Source organism: Artemia franciscana, unplaced genomic scaffold (assembly GCF_032884065.1).
Source record: "Artemia franciscana unplaced genomic scaffold, ASM3288406v1 Scaffold_209, whole genome shotgun sequence".
Classification (NCBI taxonomy): domain Eukaryota; kingdom Metazoa; phylum Arthropoda; class Branchiopoda; order Anostraca; family Artemiidae; genus Artemia; species Artemia franciscana.
Window position 1 is genome coordinate 1319709 of NW_027063105.1, and position 13023 is coordinate 1332731.

Below are 13023 nucleotides of genomic sequence, written 5' to 3' on the forward strand. Positions count from 1 at the left end.
AATTCGATTGTAAATCAGAATTTCTAGTGCCATTCTCAAGAGTCAACAGGTTCCCACCCCCCATGGCCAAAATCCCCAAATGCATCCAATCAAGTTTTGAGATACATATTTTGTACAAAATTATTAAAAGATCAAAATCTGAGGTCAAATTATTTAAAGATCAAAATCTGGGGTCGATTCCAATGTGGTCTGAAATTAGAAATCATGCTGCAAAAATTGATCATCTACGACTTGTTCATCTACCTGTAGCAGTACTGTACAATTCATAAGACAATAGATGTTGTATTGTTGTTCTTTTCAATCAACTATACATATAAGGACTATCAATCTAACCTATAAAAAAGGCTTTTTTTATTAAAAAAACATTTTTTTCCCAACCTTTTTTCAGAAATTTTTTAAGTTAAATGACCAGTCCTGATTAGGACAGATGGATACTTGATATGTGAAAGGTGCCATTATTGAATATAAATCATAGGCAATAGGGACCAAAATCAATGCCAGGAAACTTGACCTACAAATCAGGAAACCAGGTTAAAACAGGAGAAGCAAAAATGAAAAAAAAGACATAAGAAAATATCAATATAATATGCTTAAACCTTCTGAGACTCAACATACCAGAGAAAAAAAACTTTTATTGGCTTGAGATAATAAGCAGTATCTTGTAATTTCTAATATCTGTGACCAAAATTTGATCATCTTGTAATAATTATATTATGACACTAACTAGGTAAATCTAGGTCGCCTTTAAGAACCAAGCTACTTAAATTATTTTTCAAACCTATCGCTATTATAAAATATGTAAACGGTGGAGACTCCAACTGTCTCACTATAGTCTTCTCTTGGGATGGACAAGGAAAACCATGCATTCCCTAGAAATTTGGACTATACAAAACTCAAGAAATTGAGACTATAAAAAGCATATTAAAATCCCTTGTTTGAAGTATTTCTACTTTAATTTGCTAATTTTTATCCTCTATTATGCCTACTTTACTATTGTATTGACTGCTAGAAATGGACTAGGTGGTGGTAATTTTTTCTTTTTTGGATTTTAATTGTACCACCTATCTTATTGCATGTAATCTGTTGCTTGAATTTCCAAATAATATATTTATTATCAATCAATATCTTTACTAGCCAAAAAGACACACAAGGATTCAATATGGAGTAGATGAGAAGACAAAAAAAATGAAGAAGACACTCGCAAAGAAATCTATACTATAAAAATATTAATTCAAATATTTCTACTGAAAAATAGCAGGATGGAGGCTGGTTGTCCAATGAAGCATAGAAAAATAGTGACCACGACGCTCCTTAGCCATGGCTTGTGGGTTGGTGAACCCGTAAGTTGACGCTAGTCTTTTGTTTCTAGCCCATAGGGGTATACACAAGAGAAATTTCGTGAAACAAAAACTTAGATCTAATAGACTTTTTGTCAGTAGCCGTAAACACATTCCATAATGGAGTCAATGCGAAGACATGACGCATCGCAAAAGTGTTGTAAACACGGACAAGAATACGCCTGCGGTAGCTAACTGTACAGCAAACTGTCACACTTAACGCTTTTCTAAGTTCCTTACTTAGAAGAGAGATAAGGAGACCCCTTGTAATTTTTACACTATCCCCTATCGGGTGACCGAGATACTTAATACAAGCAGATAACTGAAAACTCTGATTTCCTAACTGTACACATCTAACATCAACAGATTTGCTGAAACCAAGGACCCCACCCCTCGAAGCATTTGAATTGAGACCAATTTAAATATATTCCCTACTAAGTATAGAAAAAATTTCATCAACAGACGATTTAACTCGAGTTAAATTCAGGTTGTCGTTAGCGTAATTGAGTTGCATGATTATATGTCGTGCATGATTTTTTTTCTGTAACAGAAAATTGAGTTCCCAATCCTTCATTTAAATTAAGTCTAAATTATGTGTTGTGGTGTGATACATCCCTTTTTTTGCAGAAAGATATTTCTGACTTATTTTAAAGCTTAATTTCACTAAAATGATTTGTAGCCTATCTCATAAAATTATATACAGTGATATGTGAGAGCACATCAGCTATTATAAAGGAGTGGTTGGTTAAATATTGACTAATCACTATTTATTTTTACAACTAGTGTTTTAATAAACATTGTCAACTTTGACAAAATGTCAAAAATTTACTAATCGAAATTTCAATTTTCATCGCAATGTAGCGTATATTTTCACTTTTTAAAGTTTGATGTATTTTATAAATTATAGAATTCACACTTAAATCAGAAAAAATATATTTTCTCTTTTTATTCCCACCATATTCATTTATTACACGGTCAATGACTGATGATGCTAATGACCTAAAGTTAAATTTCCTTTGTAGCTCCCTTAATTTAAAACATATAGTAAAAATACCAACAACCAAAGGAAATGCTACTCTTGATCTGATTGCAATCATGATCCTGAGACGCCTCAGTGAGTAAAATCTTATGCTCAAATTTCCTAACTCTGAAAATCACAAATCTCCCAAATTTAAAAACTCAACTTCAAATGAATATAGAATACGTTTGTATTGTTTTATAGTTGTTAGTTTTTTAAGTTGTCTCATTAAATATTGATTTCTGTTTCTTTCGAAGAACGTGTTAATTCACGGAAGCCTCCAAGGAAACTTAAATTAATGGCAAGATTCAGTGATTCAATTCGTCAGTCAACTGACCACGAATACGAAGATATCCCATCAGAAATAAAAGGTAAGTCTACTTAGTCGTGACTTGGAACACTATCTCTTGAAGCTTTGGTTATTATTCCAAATAATGTGCTTTTTAAACTTAACAGAGATTTACCCTCCTATGTCCCTGTGTAAATTTCTACAAAACTGATATACGAAATCCCATTCTTCTCCCAAGAAGCCCATTTGGCATCTATACATCTGTTCTCTGAAATTTCAGAATGTGGTACTTTATACCCAAATCGCTCAAACGCCTTCAAAAATATAATGCAAAACTCTTTATAATAATGCGCAATATTTACTATAATGCGCAGGAAACATTCTTACAAAAATTTCATAGAATTCAGATCTTTGTGATAGACATGCGCAGGAAACAGATTCATTCTAGGTACTAATGATATGGCTACAAGATACCAAGAAGCTATCCCAAAACGATCAACAAAATATACGAAAAATTAGCGAAATATATCTTACGTCACGGATTCCCAGAGGAAGAAACAAATCAACGAGAAGTTAGAATATTTACGAAAATGACACTTACAACGAGTTAAAAACAAAATTGTAAAGGACTACGAACTTTACCAGATAATTAGAACAGCAAAATGCGTGGTTAAGAGATAAGCGATACAGAACGAAAGCGAAATCTGCTGTTAAAAGAAAAGTCAAAAATAAAAGTGAAGAAGAAGGAAAAATTATATTTTAACAACACCATCGCAATCTTTGACACCAATAAAGTATGGCAAAAAACTTACTGTAAACCTATAAAGATGTCATAAACTACACAATTTTAAATTCCAAATCTTTTGGACCTTGCAACGTTGTATATATTCCCTGTAGAGTCATCCATTTTCTCGAGAAAAGAGTAGCTGACAAAAGATATCTCATTAGGAAGTTGCTTCTTGCTTTTTCAAATTGCCTTGCCATGTCCAAAATATTTAAATGAATTGGTTTGGTCTTTTATTGGACGTCATTTTCTGTCTAAAGGATTCAAACAAATCAGACACTTGAATTCGTGATTTACTTTAGCTTCATTGAACGCAAACAAAGACGAAACCATCAATAATCTTAATATTTTCAGATTCAAAACCACTGAAACATTTATCTGAAAATAATATTTAGACGGAAATCAATCGTAAATCCTTGAATATGATTTTTAGCCACATTTACAAGGCTAAATGTGCTCTTAAGACCCCGATAAAGCTACTAAAGCCAACACTGTACATTCATTAATTAATGGAATCTCTCGTAACCTAATGGAATTCTTTGAAGAAAAATTGCAAGACAAAAAAATGCTATGCCAAAAGCTACATGAAAATGTGACAAGGGGAGAATGATGTCAACCAGCCTTCAATATCACTAAAGCAACCTCATTTATAAGCCATAAGGCTTTTTGGCACACTTTCCTTTTATTGGATTGGTTTCTGTCTTTTTTTAAATAGATTTTCTCTATATGTAATGAATAAAAACCTGCCGTGTCACTGTGGGGGAGACCGCCGACAAATCAGCTACCCAGCGATAAAAATTAACAAAAGGAAATATTCCTAAGACAATTTGGCACGAAAAATACATTCAAATTGCAATAGTCAATCAAAACCAACGTAGCTAAGCCTTTAAATTAGTTTCAAGGTCAATATTGCTGCAAAATAGTAGATAGTACATCTCCGTGGATATGAATTTTAGTTGAAACTCAGAAAACGACAAGGATATACAATAGAAATTTCAATAAGCTATTCTAAGCTATTCTATTCACCTCTTATGGAGGTGACCGTGTGTGGCACTTTGTCACAAGCACCCTGACTGATCTCCAATAGAGTATGATATCGTAGTTGATTGGTCTCAAGAGCTGTACATTCTCTTCCATATTTATATTTACTCGAAGAGGGGGGTATAAAAAGTGTACTACTTGTGAGGGGAAATAAGGGCCAGACTGTTTGGCCGGGGATACTAAGACTTCGTCACCACTAACAAATATATCTTTGGAGGGGGACAACTCCTCTGGTGGATACTTCAATGACAATTCCCTAACCCCACAAGGATTCGTGGAAAAATAATCTCAAGCAATATTAGAGATTAACTTGCTTTGAGTTCTAATGTCCACTCAAACAATCAATCTCTTATCAACTCTGAAAATGAGCTTGAACTAACATAATAATTATCTATCCACAGAAAAAGTACAATTCCCTTCCACAACAGAAACGTACAACATCGTGTAAGGACGACATTGCACATCCATTAATTACTGAAATCTCTCATAACCTAAAGGACCTCTTTGAAGAAAAATTGCGAGACAAAAAAAAACTATGCCAAAAGTTACATGAAAATGTGAAGTTGAGGATGATGTCAACCAACCTGCTTTTTCACTAAAGCAACATCATTTTTAAGACAATCAACAACAAGGTTCAATTGCACCACAAGCCATAGGGCTGCTTTTTTGCAAATATTTCTTTTTTGTATTGTTTTTTGTGTGTTTTTTTTTTTATTTTCTCTCCAAATAATGAACAAAAGCCTACCGCGTTACTGTGGTGGAGACCACCAGCAAAGCAGCCACGACAAAGTAAATATTAAAAAAAAGAATTATTCCTAAAACAATTTGAGTGAGTAATATATTCAAATAGCAACAAAGTCAATCAAAACCAACGTAGCGTAGCCTGAAATTAGTTTTCGAGGTCAAAATTGCTGCAAAATAGTATATAGTGCATCTCCAAGTATATGAATTTTATGCGAAGCCCAGAAAACGACAAGGATATACAATATAATTTAGATAAGTTATTGTAAGGATTATGGCTCTGACCGTGTGCTGCATTGTGTCACTAGCGCCACAACTTATTTCCGCTAGAGTATGGTATTGTAGACGAACGGTCTCAAGGGCTCTAACTACTCCGAGGGTATACCATGTGTGCTACTTGTGGAGGGCCGAACTATTTGGCTGGAATTACCAAGACTTTGTCACCAGTAACAAATACACCCTTGAAGGGGGACGGCTCCTCCGGTGGATACTACAATGACAATTCTTTCTTAACGCCACAAGGGTTCGTGAAAAAATAATCCCATACAGTAGCGGAGATTAACATACTTTTACTTCCAATTTTCACTCCAAATATCAATCTATTATCATATCTGATCATAAACTTGAACTAACATAATAATTATATATGTACATAAAACGTACAATTACCTCTGATTTCACCTGCGTAAACAAGGGCCAATCAAACGTATCCAACCTAAAAATTCAATTTGTCGGGTCCAAAAATTAAGAAATAATGACCCGGGATTTAGCAGGCCCATCTGAGAACTCAATACAGAATTGACATACAGAGCCAACTTACTTTTCCTGCAAAACTATGGCCTTGACAACGAAATTTTCAATTTAAAATTAAGATTATATAGAAGTTATATTTAGGCAAAAATGAAAAAGGACAGTTATCAAATTAAATTTTTCTGATTTTCATATAACACAAAACCTTTGGGAGAAAAGTGGGGATCAATCTGCCGTTCAAGGGGACAACTAATCAACCATTCAAGGAAGAAAGGTTGAACGTGCTATGTCACGTTATGCAGATTCAAGATGACATATTGCCAAAAATTGTCCTTTTCGGCCAATCATCAAGGGCCAAACAGAAATTATGTCGTCTTCGGTTGATATGGGATGATGCCTTAACGAAAGATCAGAGGGAAATTGGAAGTCTCCTGGATGGTGCAAAGAGGGAGGCTTTGAATGGGCTGGTATGGAAGAGGAGCATTCGTTGCTGTGTTTGCCTTAAGTAGCTTTGTGTTTCGGTTAGTTGTTAGCAGTGGAAGTAGTAGTATATATAGTGGTAAAGGCATGTTCATAAAATGGGGTCCTTTAGCTCCGTGTCAGTCAACCCAAAATATCAGGGTTTTCCCTATTATTTCCTATTTATCTAAATAATTTACATAATTTCAACAATTTTCTCAACTGGACAATGTTGTACCTCACTTAACCTAGCGGTAGATGACCAGAATGATCATGAAAAAATCAGTGAGTAATTATCTTAGACATATTTGATTGATTTTTTGCTTCTTGTTTCTCCAGATCAGTCTTTATTTGTTTTTTCTCTAGCAGTTCAATCTACTAAATGAAACATGCTTATTTACTAAAAAATTGATTTTTATTCTAATATTGCAATCTTGTGTTTCAATTTTAGTTATGTGTTATTGTTTGTGTAGTTATTACCCTTATTTGCTTTACCCAATTAGCACTTTGATTGTTTTTACTGGATTCTAGAACTTGATTTAGCCTATTCCTGTACATTTGCTTTTAAAAAGCTCTTAATATTTTTGTGCAGTTCAACGTTTAGAGTTAACCGTTTTTCATTTTTGTGATTACCAGCCATCCGCTATTCGTTCTTCTTTAAAAAAAAAATCGCATCAATGGGAACCAAAGGTAAAAATTCAGAGAGCAGATTTATAGGAGCCAAATGTGATTCCGAAAATAAAAACAGAATTTTGACGATCAATTTTTTCAAAGTTGACAAAGGGGAGATTTTTTCTTCCCTTTGTCAACTTTCCTTGTATGAATATACTTGTCAACTTTCCTTGTAAAAATATATTTCCTTGTGGTATATATATTTAAGTAGTATTTTTACGCATACATTTTAATTTTTTACATATACATATAACTTTGAAACATACAAAAAATACTTTGCAAACTTTAGGAGTTTAAAAAGGATTTTGAGCTTCAGTATAAATTTTAACATGAGTTTAGATACTTAAAAAAAAGAAAAACAAAATTGTCTATTCACTTTGAATAGACAATTTATTTATTTGAAATATTTAAAATATTTTGACAATTTATTTGACAATTCTTTATTTAAAATTTTTATTGATTGATTTTATACTTGGGTATATATGTTATCTGTTATAGTGCGTTATGATGTCTATTATAGTGTGTTATTTTTTACCCAAGTCACACTTGGGCATAATAAATGCCCAAGAAAATATGTGTAACATAGTCCATTTTCAATGTCAGCTAGATGTAGATCCATGTCCGAATGTCCTCGGAAGTGTTCCACGTTCGGGAAGAAAAAGAGACATTGTTATTGACGAGGCCAATGTCGGTTTTCTTTATTCGTAGGTTTTTCATTTTTCCATTTCCTGCTCATATTTCATACGTAACTGAGTATCGACCTCATGTGAAGATGATAGAAAATACTCCACCGCTTAACACAGTTATGTTGCAATTCCAACTGGGTTATTTGAAACGCAAATAAAAATAATTTTTTTCAGTTGTTTTCCCATTTGGAATTTATTGTATCTCATAATGAAAGGTCAGAGACAGATTTTTACGCAGCCTAACGGGGAAAGATAAGATGGATGTAGTACCCTAGAAGAAGAGCTCCAGCGTAAAAATGAAAAGGTATTAATTTTAAAGAGAAATTTAATAGTTTAGACCATGTGGTTTAATTGACTGTTGTCGAGCCAACTATGGTTGAGAGCGTTTTCCTCATTTGTGGGAAATTTTTCCCAAAAATTCACCTCCCCTCCCCTAATGGATAGTTTTTCCTGCGTAAAAATCCACTACAAGTTTCTCCTGTGGATCGTTTAAACATTGATCGTTTAATCCGTGTTTAAACATTTAAATAAGCACCCATCTCCACCTAGCACGACCTAATGAACTCATAAAATTAGCTAACAAAAAAAAATTCTAAAAGGGACTATTAACTTAATTTGTTTATCTTTATTTATTTTTGCTTTTCTTTGGGTGAAAGCTAAAAGAGGCACTTTTACCAAATAAACACAACAGGTAAGACTATGATCATTTTTTTTAACCAGACGAATAAAAATCTATTTAAGCTAATTCAAATCTATTTTATATACTTAAATGGTCTCTCTGTTGCTTGAGCTAAATAACAAAAAGTTAAGTTAACAAGTATGTCATACGGTGTTATTTATATTCTTGTGCAATATGAAATCAAATTAAAGAAGGTTCTGCGCTTCGAAAAACAAACGTGTTTTGGAAGCAATGAAGGTAACAAGGTCATGTGTTTAACAGCAACTTCATAAAAATATTTCTGAGAGTCAAACAACAAAACCACCAAAATTTGACGACATTGCTTCTAGCTGGGGACATAAAAAAAATTGTATGTTGACAAATGACCTGGATAGCACAGGTATCGATTTCCTGATCCTCAACCTTCGACCGGGATTATAATGCATGGTAGGGGGGAAATCACCCGACGTTTCTTGTGTTTATTCACTTGTTTTCGACAGTGGCTCAATATTTTTCCGGTAAAATTGGTACCCTTGGATTTTCTGACCTAAAAAACATCTATGTAGGTCAAAAGCTTGAGAAAACTTGTTAAAAGCCTTCATTTAGGAAAAAAAATTTATGTGAGTAATGTCAAATTTATGAACACATTTCTAGAGCATACAAACGTCTTTTTTGCCTCAGTCGTGGTCTATTATGCAGGCAAAATTATTCAAGAATCACATGATTGACAGGGAAATTCTATAATTCACGTAATAATTATAAGTATATTTCAAGAAAATAAATTTCATTTCCCCCCCTCTCCCCCCAGGAGTGAAAGTTTTCGAAAAACACCATAATCACGTAAAACTGAAATAAAAAATAAATCATGTATATCACGATTGTCAATATTCTAAAAGTAACAAGGACAGTTGAAATTAAATCTGGTGTTTCTTATTCAATCTGGTGTCGTTTCTTGCGGCGACTTCGCACCTTCTACACAATATCTACTAGCATCTACCAGATGCGGCAAATCAAAACCTACCCAGCTAATGTTGGCCATAGGACTGCTAATATTTTAAATGCAGTGTGGAAGGGAGTTTTCTTCTAATTTAATATTTTTACGTTGCCTTCCAGCTGGTCGCATCCATATTCGTTGATTCCTACTTGCTATGAGTATATAACCTTTCATTTTTCTTTCTGTTTAATTTTTAAAGGATTTAAAAAAATGGTAAAGGCAGCCTATAGCAAAAAGTTTTAAAGTACTAAAAAGCTATAGTTCTTGTTTTTGAAGACGAGAATATAATGGGATTGATGTCCAATATAGTGAGGGATGATAATAACCTGACTCTAAAACATGACTGGCTTAGACAAAGTGACCACTTAAAATACCATATAACATTTTTTACTGATGGCTCAAAGTCGGATAAGGCACATAGATTGAATTGCAGTCTCAATGTCTATATTATAACGACAAGAAAAACCCCTTAATTTCGAGATAAAATTACTCAATTTTGAGCTCAAACCGGTCCATTTTTTTGGTTTTTCATCGTAGGCAATTTTTTTTAATAATATCACCAGTTTCTACTCGTATGCATTACCCATACTCTTTGGAAGAAACAATTCAAATACTCACTACTAAGACATAGCTCCCACCAAAACAAGGCAATTCACTCCTTTACTGATGTTCTCTACTTGCATCCTCGACTGAAGAGGATTTCGCCAAACTGTGTACACATTATCTGTGTGCAAGCCCCACACAAGCTGGATATCCCTGATTGGCAGATTAGGCCTGCCCAGCATTGGAAGTGAAATATAGAGGGATCAAACAATCCTTTTGATTAGAAAAGGGCGATTATTTGATTAGACTAGTCTTCGAAAAATTGGAAGACTATGTCTACCTTCTAAGATGCAACAGAGGCTGGTTGTATAATCACAAATCCATTGACTTTAAAGGATTAGCTCATTGTCCATGTTGAACAGGAAAACATGTATATTAGTCGTGTACGTCTTCTAGGCTATCTTGACAGCCCTGACAATCATAAGGAGATAAAGGTACCATCAATTCCCTGTTTGACACGAATAACTGCCCTATCCACCATTCCCTATATGACAAATTAATTGTCATATCGCAAAAAGCAAACAATTTAATGAAAAGTACCATTAACTTTTTCATGAACCATTTTGAGACAAGTTGTGATTTTGAGTTCCTGCAACTCGACAAATTCCATCAAATCAACTGGCAATGTACATATAGTCCAAGGGTAACACTGGATAAGACCTTTGATGATCGTAAACTAGATGTGGCACTTCTACAAGAGGCCTATACAAATACATCTGGAATAATATCATCAAATTATAATAGTTTTTCGAATTTTTATCCTGATAAGATGTTTTACAGTAAAAAAATATTAGTTAAAAGTGGTATAAGAGCTAATAAACATCATAAAGTTTCTGGTAATGAGTTGCTTTCGCTGACTCTGTCCATAAAGTGTCGCACGATCACTGTGTTCTCTTTATATTGGCTTCCACAATCAAGTTTCTTACCTTGCCAGTTAACAATGGTAGGTCAAAAGGATGTCTACAGGAGTCAATAGTTGTCTAATACCCTAGACAATATGAAAAATACATCTTCTTATGTTGTACGTGATGAATTTCATGCTAGAAGCCAATTCTAAGACCGAAAGATGACTACAGACGCTCATAGTAAAAAATTTTAAGATTTTCTAGCTAGCAAAAATCAGGTAGATTGTATTACCCAAATAAAAGTACATATGACGTAAGTGGCAACACAAGTCCAAAAGTTAACGAAGTTAGTTCTTCCTCATTTTCATTCGTTGAAGAATTGGATGTCTCTTCTGACAAAGTATCCAATGTCTTCTGGCAATGGTTTTTTCTTGTTCAAGTTAAAGTTCAAAATAGATTTTCATATTTATAGGAATCATATTTAGTGTAAATTTGATTGAATAAATGCGATGATGGATAATTTTACTTCAGTTCTTTTGAATGGTATAGTGTTTATACTAAAACATTTCTTACAAAAAGTATTGACTTTTCTTTAGATAATTTTACGAATTTAATAAAATAAGCAACATTAGAATCAACAGCTATATAAACTAATGACCCTTACTCTAAAAAGGCGGTGTGATTGCGGAATAAAGGTTGATCTGCCAAACGGAAAGCTTAGAGACATACCTCACAAATTCAAAAATATTGAGATCATCGGAAAGTGACAAAAACATGAAGTATTGATATAAGAAATCAAAAGCAAAACAGAATGGCTGGAAGAACTTTGGTGAGAAGAGAGGAGGTTCAGACCCATTGAATGCTATTCGTAAAATAATAAAGTTTGTTAAACCTACAATTAGACCTAATCACATCACTAAAGACGAGGGTTTAATAAGAACATCAACTAAAGGAGCAGACAAAATAATTTTATATAAGAGGTTGGGTAAAGTGGTAATGTTATAAATGGTGATACCGAATATTAAAGAAACACAAGGACTGTAGTTACATGTATCCTGACAATGGGCAACAACGATGAAATTATCATCAAGGATGAAGAGTTAAATGAATTGTTAAATATTATTCGACCTCTAATGTGTTTTCCTTAATTGACAGAACAAGAGTTAACTTTTCAAAATATTTAAACTATAACTAACAAAAAACGTTGTTGACTCGTAAACAAAGAAATATCTGTTGAAACTTCATTTCTACTATAATTATCAGCCAAAAAGTATAAAATTTTCACGGTATAAGCTTATCATTCAAAATTCTCCATGTAAACGATATGCAAATGAAAGCAACAATCTGGAAAAGACTAGCGAAATAAAAGTTACAAGGCATGAATGTACACAGACAAGAAAACATCGCGTAAAGCAAGTAATACTACATTGAAATATTGAACCCTTATTATTTTTATAAGATTTTGTTTTAATTTTCGTATGATATTGATGTGAAAATGGTGATAGAAAAAATATTAAAAAAACAACCATCATACGGTGAAAAATGGCTTTTGGGCCAAAATGGTAAATTTTTCTTAATGACATTTTGTATTGTTTAATGGTAATTTATTTTCGATAAAACAAACTTGGCCTTCTCTGCCAGCCAGCCTACTTGTTAAAACAAAACTAGCAAAAATTGCGTAAAAATCTTCTGTAATTATTTATCAATTCCCAGACCTATGCATAATCCATTAGCAAATGTCTGACCTCTGCGATGCAGACCTCTCTTGCCATGTCTTATCTCTTTAAATAATCAATACTAGTGAACATATTCATCAATTTTGCTCGAAAATGGTCTGCCCTAGGAAACAAACTAGATAGATACTGAGTTCCATATAACCAGTTAAGACTTTAAACACGTCATTTCCATCTCAGGACAAGATCTATCGTTTTTAGTATCAAAGACACATGCAAAATTGTATAACAATCATACTTAGTCGTTAAATATTATGTGTAATAATTCTATTGACAAATGGCGTTTTTAGCAGTTTCATAATACCTAGGGGACAACAAATAAATATACAATAGCATAGAAAACAACAATTACAACAAGTCGAAAACGAAGGTGAAGAACAAAGAAATATACGGTTAAAAGACAAGTGGCAGCA

At 33.3% G+C, this 13023-nt stretch overlaps 1 protein-coding gene across 1 annotated transcript in view; it reads right to left on the reverse strand.

Moving 5' to 3' along the window:
- LOC136042818 (uncharacterized) overlaps positions 1 to 13023 on the reverse strand; it is an 87317-nt gene that overhangs the window by 7422 nt on the left and 66872 nt on the right. The window lies entirely within an intron of this gene.